The sequence below is a fragment of the Lathyrus oleraceus genome, chromosome 4 (genome assembly GCF_024323335.1).
Source record: "Lathyrus oleraceus cultivar Zhongwan6 chromosome 4, CAAS_Psat_ZW6_1.0, whole genome shotgun sequence".
NCBI classification, from domain to species: Eukaryota; Viridiplantae; Streptophyta; class Magnoliopsida; order Fabales; family Fabaceae; genus Lathyrus; species Lathyrus oleraceus.
The window spans coordinates 213,423,317-213,438,502 of record NC_066582.1 but is presented as its reverse complement, the minus strand read 5'-3'; positions in this window follow the sequence as shown (position 1 = coordinate 213,438,502).

The following is a 15,186-nucleotide window of genomic DNA, read 5'->3' as shown; positions in this document are numbered from 1 at the left end:
GCAATCTGACGGCTTCCCCCTTCTGATATTCTGCCTCATGGAATTGATGCATACAGTCTTGCAGCCTCAGACTTAACTCCGAGTTTTCAGTTTGAAGCTCCTCCATGGCATTCTTCAATTTGTCATACTCCTCTCGGCTCACCATGGTTGACTGCTCAGGAGTAGGTGGATACAAAGGTTCTTCAATAGGAAACGGCAGACCAAACTCTTCGACTCTTCCCTGAAGCCAATCTTCATACTGAGGGTAAGTTCTACAATCTCCTTTTCCAAGGACAGTTCTTCCTCTCTTGATCACCTTGAGCCAAGCCTCAGCTGCCTTACGGGATACAGTCAAATCGGATGAAGAATGGAAAAACTGAGATTCTTCCACATCCTTTTCCAAAGGCGGAGTTCTTAAAGCATATCCAAACTGTCTGACTGCTAGAGAAGGATTGTAGTTGATCCCTCCTCTTCTTCCTACAAACGGTACATTCGGGAAGTCCCCACAACTATGAATAATATTTGCCCGAAGCAAGCTCCGGTCTGACCACCAAGAAATATCTTTAGCTCTTATCCCCATCAGTCTCTTTGACCAACTTAACGAGTTTTTGACATCAACGAACGCTCCTGACTTGGGTAGGTGGGAACTGAACCACTTATAAAACAAAGGCGCACAACAATTCACCAATCCTCCCCTTCTATTCTCGTTCCTGTGATGCACTGAATGAAAGAAATCTCCCAACAAGGTCGGCACCGGATTTCCCAACACGAAGAGGCGTATGGCGTCTACGTCCACAAATTTCGCCACATTAGGGAACAGGACAATCCCATACACACAAAGAGCCAACACAATATTGAAACCCCTCTGGTCACCATCCTCAAGCTTCTTCTTTGCTTCTCCCAATAAGAAACTCAGATGAAAACCATTAACTCCTCCCTTCTGACACATATTAGTCTTCAAGACTGATTTCCCCAAATATGTGGCTGAAGCAACCATGTTGAGATCGGGCAGAAACTCGGAACTATGGAATAGCAACTGCGGCTTGATAGGAACTCTGAGAAAACTAGCAACCTCCTCCAAAGTAGGGACCAAAATATAATCTGGGAACGTGAAACACCTTAATGGAGGGTCACAGAACTGCAACAATGTAAAGAGAGCATCGTGTTGATCTTTGGAGAGAACCGTAATGAAACTTAGGATCAAACCATAATCCTTCTGGAATCCTTCTAGAGAATCGTGATCCATTAACTTCATCAGCTGTTGAATAGGCTCCAAGCAAACCACAGGAAACTTGTAGGCGACATGTCTCTTTCTGCCAATATTCATCTTAAGAGAACCAGAAAACCCTGACCAGAATCAAGAGGAAGATGTAAACCCCTAGTAATAGATAAACATGTGTTAAATGATATGAATGCAAAATGATGTGATGCAATGCAGTGACATGGAAATCAGGATTGCTGTATCTGCTTGAATATCTGTCGGGTTGCACTGTCTGAAGAGAAAACCACTGAGGAATATAATATAAGATCAAAAATCTGCTCCAGAAAACCGGGTTGGTTGAAGGTTAAGGTTTCCTGAATTTAGCCCGCCCCTCACTGGTAGGTTCTAAGAACAGAAGTTCATCAACTTCAGCCCTTCAGTCGAGAATAATACGTTTACCACTGAAGGTTTGGCATTATTACGGGATAAAAGACCTCCACTGACTCCCCTCAGCAGGATATCCTAAAGCAAGTTCCCAGTCTCGGGGTCCTCAGATTGATCAACGAGAATGCGCCCACCAGAGCTAACATAAACGCGTCTCGGAGGAGAGGCCTCGACTGAGTTCTCGGGAAATGGTCACCAGAGTCGACGATTTCTAGAGGAACATCGGTCGTTATAGAACACCCATAGGACAAAATATATCTAACAGAAACCTCGTTTGGAATGTGGGTCTCATGAACGACTTAACGTAGCAACATACCATGCAAGCCTCATGACTATCCACTCTAAAACCTGTGTGTACGCTCAAGCCTGGGTAATGGGCTTATCTCTCATAGAACGCCCCATCCCAACAAACAAATAACCCAACAGCAGAACCAACAGATACAAGCAATGATATGTACACAAATGCAATAAAGATAAAGCAAATAAATAAATAACTGTACAAAAGAATAAACATCCAATAAACAAACAACCTACAAAAGCTAGGAGGGACTCACTTAGGGAAACTGGGTCCCCAGCAGAGTCGCCAGCTGTCGCAACCTAAAAAAAGGAATGCGAAAAAACACAACTGGCGAAAAAAGAAATGACAGAAGAGTCGCCACCGTGCGTTATTTATCCCAAAGGAGGGAAAGGAAACGCTCGAAGTAAACCTGGAAAAAGGAAAGGAAAAGACACGGTCTCGCAACCAAATCTTGGGTTCGGGAGTCGATTATGCGAAGGGAAGGTATTAGCACCCCTACGCATCCGTAGTACTCTACGGGATCCACTCTTGTTGTTCTTGTCTAAAGGGTGTGGGTTTATCTAATGTACTATTTACTAAACGAGGGGTCAAAAGAAAATGAATCGCACGGATGTCGCATCCACTGCATACGTATCTCATTTGAATATGAGAATCAGAGTCTTCGTAGCTCGGCTACCTATGGTTTAGAGATAAGTGTGCTCGCTAAGACATCGCGTCTTATGCCTACGTATCTCATCTGGAATGAGAATCAGAGCAAAACGTAGTTCGGCTGACCTATTTTTGTTTGTTTTGTGTTTTTTAGGTGAACGACGTTACTACACAATCTACCGGATGCTCGACCTTTGGAGACTTACTCACCTGTAGTAGAAGGCGTTAACGTGTTCTTAGGAGATGAGGTATTTACTTGGGATGAGGATCACATGATTGTTATGAAGAGCTTACATGAGCTAGGGTTTCATTTTTGAGCAATTTCCCCAAGTGGTAGAGGCTCAAGTGGATCAAGGCATTTCAAGGTCATCTGAGGACCAAAAAGTCAATTGTGCAGTCAACTGAGGGGTATGAGGTGGGGAAATGAGTTGAGACACCTCAATCATGTTCAAAAGAGGTCCATTCTTCATTTTAAACATCCATCTTGAAGATGCAATGGTCATGGCAAAAGTTACCAAAAATGGAAAGTGACCTGTAATTCAAAGTTTCCTAATTTGGCAAGTTTTTGGTCCACCTTCAACTTGACTTTTCAATATCAAAGAAGTTTCAAATGGATTTTTGGTGAACATGAAAGTTGTAGATCTTTGTCTCCCCTTTCTAAAAAGCCCTAATTCATGTCCATATGATGAATGGTTGAGGAGTTATGGTCATTTGATCACAAGATGTGCATGGAAATTGAAAATGGCCTAACTTTTGATACAAAGCTCCAATTTGGTCAATTCTTTTTGCAAAATCTTTCTCTGGATCAAGACATCTCAAAATAGCCTTTGCCTTGCATGGGAAAAGTGTGCATGCTCATCATTTCTCATGTGTTCATTTTGGAGGGAATTTCCATAATTCAAATTTGGCTTATGATACAAGCAAATTAACATTTCAAGCATGACCATTGGCTAATTTGGAATGGATTAGAAGCCTTACATGGGAGCTTGCACGTGCATTATGGGCATGGGAGTGCAATTTTCATTTTTTGCAAGTTGCTTCATAATTCACTAATCATGATTAGTGAAAGGTTAAACTGGTTTTCAGCATCATTAGCATGAAGTATAAATAGCTGAAACCCTAATCATAACCACCATAACAGAAAATTTTAGATCAAAAATTCTCTTAACTTTCTCTCACTTCGAATTTCATTTTTCTTCACACAAACACCAAATCTCTTTGCATATTCTTGTTCCTGGTGTAATTCTGAGCAAGATTGATCATTCACTTGAAGCAATTCATCCAGATTTCAAGCTGTTCAAGAGCATCTTCATGTGGATCGGTTTTGAAAGTTGAAGAGGATTAAAGAGTTTTCAACTATTGATTCTTGCTTGGAGCTTCCAAGGAAGTAAAGTAGAGTAGATCTGGAGCTTATGAACACTTGAGAGCACGAATTCAGCAACCTGCATTTCCAAGTGAGTTGAAATTCGATCTCTCCTTTTGCTATTTTATGTACATAGATGTGTAGATCTCATGTAGTAGAGCTCGTACATATGATTAGATTTAATTTTGGCTAAGAAATGAGCATGTATGATGAAATTCAAGTTTAGATCTAGGAAATGTTTTTGATCGATCTGGAAAATACATGTGGAATTAGGATGTATGGATGTGATATTTGGATTGTGCATGGAAGGACGCTTCGATTGGTATAGGTTTTATTCATTTCTGCAAAAATGCACGGCGGAGCCACCGTGTGGATGACCGAAGAAGACGACCGGAGCTTAGCTCCGGCGTCTCTGTAATTTCCTAGGGTTTGACTGTGTGATGCCATATGTATGCTGATGTGTGCGATGCATGTCCGTTTGATTGGTAGCGATTCGTTTGACTGTGCCATGTATTATGTTGACTGCTTAGTGTGCGTGCCACCGTGTTTAATGAAACGGTGAGTTTTGATATTTGAACCTGGACCGTTTGATTGAGCGCGCGCTAGATCAGACGGTGGTGGATTTTCTGAATTGATTTCAAATAATTCTTTTCCCTCCATTTCTTTTTAATATGTCAATTATTTTGCTCATCTTAGAAAATTCATAAAAGATTGAAAAATGATCCAAATTAACTCCAATTTTTTTTCTTAGTTTTGTATTAATGTCTAGTTTTTTATGCTATTAATTTTGTGATTTGTTGATGTCTGATTTTTAATGTGTGAATTTTTAGATCCATGCCATGCTAATTTGATATGTTGCATTCAACGCTTTGTGAAATCTTCATCTTTGATCCAATTGATCTGATTTTTTGTGTGCTTAATATTCATACATGATGTGAATTTTTAGTCACTGGTTTGGAATTTTTCTCATAGGCTATCAATGTTTTTGACACGTGAAGATATAATGTGACAATTTGTGTCACATTTTTGGCATTGATTTGTGCATTTTTGTTCACCTATCATTTAAACCTTTCTGGATTTGATCTTTTGCATATTGATTGTTCATGACATGAGAAACTCATACAAAAAATATCAAGGTCATTGCATTCATTTCTGTTTTGATTTGAATTTTCTAAGTTGCAAGCTCATTTTTGTGCTTATTTTTTGTCATTGCATAGTATGGATCATTTGAGATATTTGCTTTTTGAATTGATGCTGGTCCTTTTGAGGACATTTTATGACATGTTTGAATGTGCATTATATGGAAGATTGAATTCTGTTTTGATCATTTGGTTTGGTTTTGAATCTAGTCTTTGCACTGGTGTTTTGTGCATAATCTAACTGTGCTTTGTGTTTCAGGTTTGGACATTTAGCATTGATGGTTGATTTGTTCTCACTTTGTGAGATACAAATGCTTTGAGTTCTAACTTTTGTTGGTTTTGTAGGATTTTAAGTGAGGTGCGTGAGCTCATGAGCTCATTTGAATGCTTGAGCATTGTTCATTGGGTTGTGTAACTGTGAATGGTTTCACTGTTTGTCTGTTGGTTTTATAACTGAAATATTAATTGTTTAGTTTTTGTACAGGTACCTTAGTTGCTTGCTTGCTTTTGCTTTTGCTTAAGCTTTGGATTGTGGTTGACACACCACTTAGGTAGTTATCTTCTTACTTCATGTAGTCTGGAAGTCCTGTCACCTTTTTGGCAGGCATTTTGCTGGCAAGTCCTCCTTCAGAGGCTCTGTTTGTGTTTGTTTACATTTGTGCCAAAGACCTCTAAGATGAGGCATGTGTTACTTGATAAGACCTCCAGGAGTTGAGGCAATTGACGGATAAAAGGGATTAGTAGCCAATCCCCCGTTATTCAGTGAGTCGTTCTTTATGCTCGCACTACGTGTTGATGCTTTTGAACATGTACCCCAGATCTTTGTCCAGAGTCTGTCAAGGGGAATAGGATCCCACTTTCTGGATCCCCACGTTTTCTGTGTCATGAGCTCACCCTGGCCAGGGTTAAGAGCTATGAGGTCTCATCCTCATTACCATTTTGATCTGCTCACCCTGACGTTCAATGTCAGTGGTTAAGAGCTACAGATTACCCCTTACAGTTTGGCTTGTTTGTCGAGGTTGACATGACCCCTATTGACTAAAGCTTACCCATTGTTTGGGCCTCTTGTATGGATATAGTGTGTGATGCTTGTTCACTTGTGTTGGTGTGGTTATTTGCTTCTTTGAGTTGACTTGCTACCCGTGTGAGTTAGGTTCTTGTTAGAGATCTCAACTTAGGGAAATTGATTGCATGACAACTATTAGGCTCGAGTCTTAGTCTCCCTATTAGTTTGTTGTCTCCCTGGTCTTTGGTTAGGAGAAGTGTTTTACCCCTGTTAAGGGGAACTACGTCGCCCTGATTCTCATACCAGATGAGATACGTAGGCAGGAGGTTGCGAGCAATCTCTCCGGGCACCCTTTTTCTTTTTTGCTGTGTTGTTTTGTGTGTGTCCACCCTCTTCTTTGTTTTGGTGTGAGTTTTTGTTTGTTCAGCATGGACATGTGTGGTATGTTCATACCTTGGGGATTTCTTTTGTTATCATTTGGGGTTCATATTGGGGTTCATCTTTGGATATTTGATTACTTTGGTGGGGTAATCTGATAACCTTTTTCTTTGATGTTCGTTGGTTAGCGTTGGCTATTGTTTGGAGTTGGATGTAAGTCCATGTATTGGCAATCTGTTTCCTGTTTGCTATTGTTAGGAGTCGGGAGTAAGTCCATGTATTGGCATTCTGTTTCCTTTTGTTTGTTTATTGTTGGGAGTCGGATATAAGTCCATGTATTGGCATTCTGTTTCCTTTTGAATGTTTCTTTTGATGTCTCAGCGTGTCTCTTTTGGTGTCTTGTTTCGGCGTGCGTTAGCCGAGCTACGAGTGCTCTGATTCTCCTCTGGATAGAGAAGATACGTAGGCATAAGACGCGATGTCTTAGCGAGCATGTCTCCTTTTCCCCGAACTACATTGACTCTGATGTTTGTTTCTGACAAACTACGTAGGCCCAGGATGCGACATCCTGCCGAGTCCACTTCCTCTGTTTTCTTTCTTCATCCACCTGTTTATTATTCCAGTTTGTGCAATTTCTTTGAGCAGTTTTATTAGCAACCTTTTCCTATTCTTTGAGCTATCTTTTGAGCGTGGATCCCGTCGAGTACGGCGGACGTGAGGGGTGCTAATACCTTCCCCTTACGTAACCGACTCCCGTACCTTGTAATCTCTGGTCGTAAGACCATTCCTTTCCCTTTCTTAGGTTAGTCCTGCGCTCCCTTTCCGTCATAGGATGAATAGCGTCGGTGGCGGCTCTGTATTTTTCCGCCGGTTGTTTTTCGCGTTGCGACAGGTAGGGCTTTAGTCAAGAGGGGTCATATCAACCTCGACAAACAAGCCATGGAAGGGTAATCAAATGGGCTCTTAACCACTGACATTGGACGCCAGGGTGAGCAGATCAAAAGGGTAATGAGGATAAGACCTCATAGCTCTTAACCCTGGGCAGGGTAAGCTCATGACAAAAAGTGGGGATTCTGAAAGATGGAACCCTCTCCACTGACTGACCGGACAAAAGATCTTGGGGCTTTTGTTCTGAAGCATTGACACGTAGTGCGAGCATAAAGAACGACACACTGAATAACGGGGGATTGACTACTAATCCCTTTTATCTGTCAGTTGCCTCTTCATGGAGGTCTTTGGGCACAAAAGTAAACACACAAAACATTGCCTCCTATCGAGGTCTTCCAGCTAAGAAAGCGGTAAAATGCGGGAAAGATGTAAAAGGGATCAAGAGATCTACCACACGGATAAAGATCCGAAGTAACAGTAACTAAAGAAACAAGAAACCCAGAGATCTCTCAAGCTAGCATCATCAAAGAAAGCAAGTCAGCAAAGTAATCAGAATAAATCTCCACAATGGTATCCCACAAATAAAGTGGAATACCAAGCAGGCTTTCTCCTCAGGAGTCATGTGAGCCCTCACAAAAACTCAACAAACAAGTTAGAATAACAAGATGGGGTGCAATCAAGAGTTGCACCAAACAAAGAAACATAACAACAACTGCGTCAGGTAAACAGTGCACGGATGCAATAGAAAACATGTCACACAAAACAGATTAGAGAGCAAACAGAAAAAAAAACAAGTACTGTCACGATCGCTACTGCTTCTCTTAGTGAGGTGCTAGCGAATGCCTGCGGGTTCTGGGTTCTTCTTTGATAACAGTCCGATTTCAGAAACCCCAAACCCTATGGTATCCATCTCAGAAACGAAGTGATTAAACATTTAAGGCATTGTTCTACACATTCATACACATCTAAACCCACATGCAAAACCTAACGATACCCACTCTTCCAAATTCACCCATAATGCCTCATACATTTAGAAATTCCAAATTGAAAGCATAAAGTAGTGGAAATAGGGCAAACCTGATTGGAGAGATCGATTGAAATTGAATTGCACGGTTGGGTTTGCAAAACAATGTTAGGGTTTATGCGAGGCGGAATTGATAGAGGTGATTCTGTGCCAGTGAGTTCTTCAGAGTGTATGGAGGCTGCCTCAAATTCCCCTTTTTTCTTCTAGGTCTTGTTCCACTGAATCCTTTAGAATTTATACTGATTTGTTATGGCTCGGTGGGCTCAGAATGAAGTCAATTAAAGCCCAAAATTTTTCTGTTGTATTTATTATTTTTTAAAATGCGTGGGCTTCGCCTAGCGAGCATGACAGTTCAGACTTGGGACTCGCTAGGCGAACCGATATGCTCGCCTATCGAGCATGACAGTTCAAGTCATCTTTCCAAATTTGTAACCTGTGCACGGGACCTTTGTTCCATTAAGATTAATGCTTTGAATGATGATTAGACCTCACTTGAACATGCTGGAAGTATCTCAAGTCATTCCCTTGTGTTGACTGATCATCCAAATAGAACCCACAAAGTGTCTTAGATGATATTCAAGCTTCTTGGAGCTAATTCTGATTGACATGATGAAATGCAATATGAAATGTTAAATGACCTAAAATGAATGCATGAATGAGGGGGGCAAATTTGAGGTGCTACAAACACCACCATGCATGTTACAGCTTTCTCTCTTACGGCAAGCTACTTTATTTTTTCTCATGCTGTTTCTTTCATGTGAATACAACAAACCTGTAACTTCATCTTATAGCAAACCACACACATAAAATAAGATCATATGCAATCATCATGCAATAATAAAAATAGCCATGCACAAATCAAGAAGCTTATATTATTTTACTCATGTATTAGTTCTCTTTACTGCAAGTGATAATGATAAAACAAACCTTACACATACATGTTAAAGACAACCAAGAATTTATATTATAACCATTATATCATCATCATCATTATTATGTAATAACAGCATGTGAAATAAACATAATCATGCTAGAAACAACACTCATAAAATAATAATTAAATGGCAGATATAATTCTTTAATCATGCAAACATAATTTCTCCAACATGCTATGACATATCAAGAACAGATGCATACTTGAATAAAGCAATATCAACATCCACCAAACCATGAATACATCATCTCAATATATATATATATTAAACCAATATTATTCATGCATGAATTAAGGAGTATTGCAAGGTAATCATGCTGGATGCAAATTCCGTAATGAACACTTACTGGGGATTTGATTCTTCTAGCTTGCTCACTGTGTGTTGTTCTTATTCAGGCTATGAGTGCTTTATGGTTGCTTCTCTTTTCCCTGCCCGTGAATCTTCTGGCTTCTGCCTTGCCTTGTGTATCTTCTTCTGCCGTATCTCTCCTCTTTTTCGTCTTTTTCCTCTCGCTGCAACCATATGAAGTATTTATAATGGTGTGGATTAGGGTTTAACTTTGCTAAATATTTGGATCCCTTCCTATACTTTAGGGTTTAACTTTGCTAAATATTTGGATCCCTTCCTATACTTTAGGAGAGTTAGGGTTTAACCTTGCTAAATATTTGGATCCCTTCCTATACTTTAGGAGAGTTAGGGTTTAACCTTGCTAAATATTTATTAAATACAAATATTATTATAAATAATGAATAATTTAAATAAAAATTAATTTAAATTTTAGTTACATAATTGAATTAAAATTTAACCCTATTTCTATTTTTACTTTCATCATTTAAAAAAAAATCAAAATTATTCTTACTTATATCAACCAAAATTATTTTATAATTTATGGGCTTTTAAAAAAATGTTACTCTTATAAATAAATTTTATTAAGTAAAAAACGTGAATTACTAAATAAATACTATTTATAAATAATGAATAAATGGAACATGAGTCACTAAATTATAAAAAAAAGTTATTATAATTTAATGAGCTTTAACAAATAAAATTAATTTAAAATTTTAATTATACAATTAAAATTCAAATCTATTTTTATTTATCATTAAATTAAAACTATTTTATTTATATATATAAAATTTATTTATATCATACAGATAACCAAAATTATTATTATTTTTTATATCTGTATCACATAATAAATCAATTAAAATTTATAATTTATATGAGAATGTATGCTAATGAATGAATGCAAATGTGAAATGAATGCCATGCATGAATCAATTTATCATAAAAATTAACAGACAAATTTTGGGGTATGACACCAATGTTTTAATATTTTTATTTGTATTAATTATTTAAAATATTCGAAATGTATGTATGAATTTTTTTTAGATTTTTTTATTTTATTATTTGTAATGTTATTTGATTTTTAAAAAATTAAATATTTTTATTAAAAAAATTGTTTTCATTAAATAGATGGTGGCGGGGTGGGATACCCGAACCCAAACCAAACCCGTTTGGGATGGGTTTGGGTTTTAATTCTCCATCCCCGATTGGGTTTAGGGCGGGGAACAAGGATTGTTTGGGGATTCGGGTTTGGGTTTGGGGAAGGTAAAAACCGTCCCCGACCCGCCCCGTTGCCATGCCTAGAAGGAACGTACATTCATCAGAGCAAATATACACATGCATTCTTGATAAAGAAGAGGTAAACAGTAAGGTAAATCAGAAGTTATTAAGAGGTATGGTAGGCTCTCTCCTTTATCTAGCCGCCTCTAGACCTGGTATTTTATTCAGTACCTGCTTATGTGCTCGCTTCAAATCAGATCTTAAGGAGACTCACTTAACTGATGTTAAGAGAATATTTGGGTATCTGAAAGGTGCTACTAACCTTGGTTCATTTTATAGAAATTCTAGTGAATATAAATTAGTAGGCTAATGTGATGCTGACTATGTTGGAGACAGAATAGAAAGATAAAACATTTTTGGAAGTTGTCAATTTCTGGGAGACAATCTGATCTCATGGTCCAGCAAGAGACAATCAACAATTGCACTTTCAACAACTAAAGTTGAATATATTACAACTTCTGATGCATTCAGATACTCTAGATGAAGAGTCAGCTGGAAGATTATTAGATATTAAGAGTAACATTCCTATTCTCTGTGATAATACTTCTTCTATTTTTTGTCTAAGAATCCTATCTTGCATTCTAGGAATAAGCATATTAAAATTAAACATCACTTTTTACGTAACTATGTTCATAAGGGTATTTTCACTTAAAATTTGTTGATACGGACCATCAATGGGCTAATATCTTTATAAAACCCCTTGCTAAAGATAGATTTGTTTATTCTGAAAAACTTATTTATGGATTTATGTCCAGAATGAAAAGATGAATTTTAGGATGTTTAAGTCTTTAGAAATCTATATTAAATTCTGGGAATTTATTTATTGACTATGAAACATGAGCTTTCTGAAGTAAGGAAGTTTCATGAATTAGAAAGGTTCTGATCAGAAGTAATCTCATCGATATGTCTTCCTGATTCTTAACAGTCATTGCATTAAATGTTTGTCATATCGTTTGATATCATGTGGTTTTAAGTGGTGACAGTTGTCTCACTTCTTGAGCATGCATGATAATAGCGTGACACTTTAGGTTTCACAATTCTTGGAATTAGGTTAAAATCTCTTACGCTCCCCCTTATGTCTGCGTAATTTTAACTTGTCATCATTGCAAAAAAAATCTATATAATCCCACTTCACTCATATTTTCACACAACGTGCACAATATTCCCACACTTTATTCTTTCAAACCTAAAACACCCCTCTGTAAATTATTCATCCTCTCCTACAACTTCAACAATGGCTGCTTCTCAACAACAGATTCAACATCAACAACAATCTCTCAATCGCTCCATGTCTGATGAAAATCATCTCGTTCTGGAAGGGGTTCCTGAGTTAACCTTCAATACTCATGTTGATGAGTTAATGGTCCTCTTTGAAAATATTGTGGACTTCAAAAATCTCAAAGGAAATGGGTTTAATTTCTTTGAGACTTTGGCTTTTCAAGGATGGAACTCTTTCTTCAAAAGATTAAAAGGTCCAGTTTACCCAGTACTTGTAAAGCAATTTTGGGTGCATGCTAATGCGGAGAAGGAAATGGTAACTTCATATGTTATTAATAGGAAGATCGTAATCATTGGAAAATCCATTGCTGATTTAATCTTGCACAATGGAAGAGGAAAAATAATCCACAGTGCTAAAACCAATGCTAAGAGAGAAGCAAAAATATCTTATGTCATCTTCAAGGCTGGAACTAATTTTGACGATGATAAAGGTCATAGTGCTAAGGACTTGACAAATAACCCAAGACTTTGGTTCAAGATTATTCTGGCTTGCATTCACCATAGACCAAGCACCAATAGTTCTGACTATGTCAACACTCGTCAGAAGTTTATGATGTTCTTTTTGGAGAAGGTTCTCAAGCTGGCATTCCCTTATATTTTGTTCAAATTTCTGAGGGATTCAATCAGAGAATCCAGAACTGGTAATTCTTCAAAGAAAATAAAAGGAAAGTTCATTCCTACTGGATGATTGATTTCATGCATTCTGGTCGAGAATGGCTTAGTGGATGACCTGCTTGTAAGTGGACCTACTGATGAAATGGTCAAGGAATCTGGTAAGATATTTTGGCGCAAGAACTTGAAAAGTATGGGTCTGATCTCCAATATTTCTAAGCCATAATATTTCCCTTCCAAGGAAGAAATATATGGCATTAGAGTCCCCTTGGAAAACTATCCAATCTTCACCAAGATTGATCCTCCCGAAGTCTTGTCTTTTTACTTAGAAAGTTGCCTCAAGGATAACATCGATCTTTTAGTAGACCCTTTTAATATACCTGGAGATTATCCATATGTTCATGGCCAACTCTCTAAGAGAAGAAGAAAGAGAAACAATGATAAGGAATGGACTTCTGCACCAAAGAAGAAGAAGATGGTTGTAGAGTCTCAGGACGAAGATGAAGCGCCTCTAAGTGATCGCCAAAGGCAGTTGCTTCTAAGGGACACTTCTAGTGTTATCTAGCAATCAACCAAAGCTCTAAGTGAAACTACTTCTGGTAAGCTTCATGAAGCCAGTAATCTTGTTGATTCTGATTTTGCTATTTCTGAAAGGATCTTACCAATTCAACCACCTCTCACTTCTCAACCAATCATTTCTCAACCAATTTCATCTATTTATCAACAAATCTATAAACCTATTCCACTTCCACCTCCCATAGAAACCCCCATATTATAACCTATTACAAAAACTCCTACAGTTTCTGAAACTTAGTTACAACAACAATAACAAAAACCACAAACACCACCTCCTTCATGTAACACCCCTTTTTCTACCCCAAAATACTTAACATATAATCAGAGTAAATAAGCACGCATATAAACAAAAGGGCGTCGCATCGACGTTTTCAAAAACTAGAAGCTTTCAAAAACCAACATCATTCATCATCAATATACAATACACCTGGTCATTTCAAATAACACATTTCAATTATCATGAATATTCCAGAATATGCGCTCGCAGCGGAAAATAATAAATATTCATGCATTTCATAAAATGATCCATGTCCCATACCATGATCATCTCTCAATAATCTCTTCAAGATAAAATAAAACAAGTAATAACATAATACATATCCAAATAAGATATGAGTTCAATACTACTAATCTACCCAATGTTACATGACCAGAGCATTGACTCATTACCTAGTCTTCCAACTAAAATACGGAAACTCTCCGGCTAAATCTCGAGCGAGCTACCGTCCACTTACTTCAGCAATACTACTCTGGAGTATCTGCACGATACCCATGTAAAGCTAACGTTCAAACAGAAAGGGTGAGAATTCAAATCATTATGAAGAAGTATAATAAGGCACAATGATTAAATCAACAATTAAAGGAATTCATCACACTTCATATAACCATGTAAATAATATTAACCAACATTTATTTCACATGTTTCAAGCATACATAAACTCAAGGAGTATAATATTCAAATCCAATATTATATTTCCAAAAATACACATAACTACAATTATCACATAATCACATACTTTGCCAAGTTATGTATCCAAACATCATCAAATTCAATTACCACATCTCATACACACATCACAATCACAATAATGCATACACTCAATTATCACATAACTCTAATGCGACTCAATGCAAGACATGTGACTCTATGCATGTGGTACCGCAATGTGAACCCAACGTTTCACCGCTTTCCGATTCAATATCTAGAATCCAAGCCACGCTTCCGATCCGGACAAGATCCAAGCCACTACTACGCCTATTTCCAATTAAGGATCAACGTATGCTGCATCTACCACGCCTATTTCCAATTAAGGATCAACGTGTGCTACATCTACCACGCCTATTTCCAATTAAGGACCAACGTGTGCTACATCTACCACGCCTATTTACAATTAAGGATCAACGTGTGCTACATCTACCACGCCTATTTCCAATTAAGGATCAACGTGTGCTACCATGTGAACCCACAGTTTCACCGCTTCCACCATGAAGCCGACCATGCCATGAATGAATGTACAAATACCAACACATATGCAATTAAGATCATCTCTACCATCTTAACATTCCACATATCACCATAATTCAACTCTATGAATTATCCATCAATGGTACATATACACATTCATAACAAATACACCATTCACATAATATGCAATTAAGATCATCTCTACCATCTTAATCATTCCACATATAACCATAATTCAACTCACTAAATTATCCACCAATAGCACACATACGCATTCATAACAATATATCATTCACAAATATATGCTAATTATCAAATACGCACAC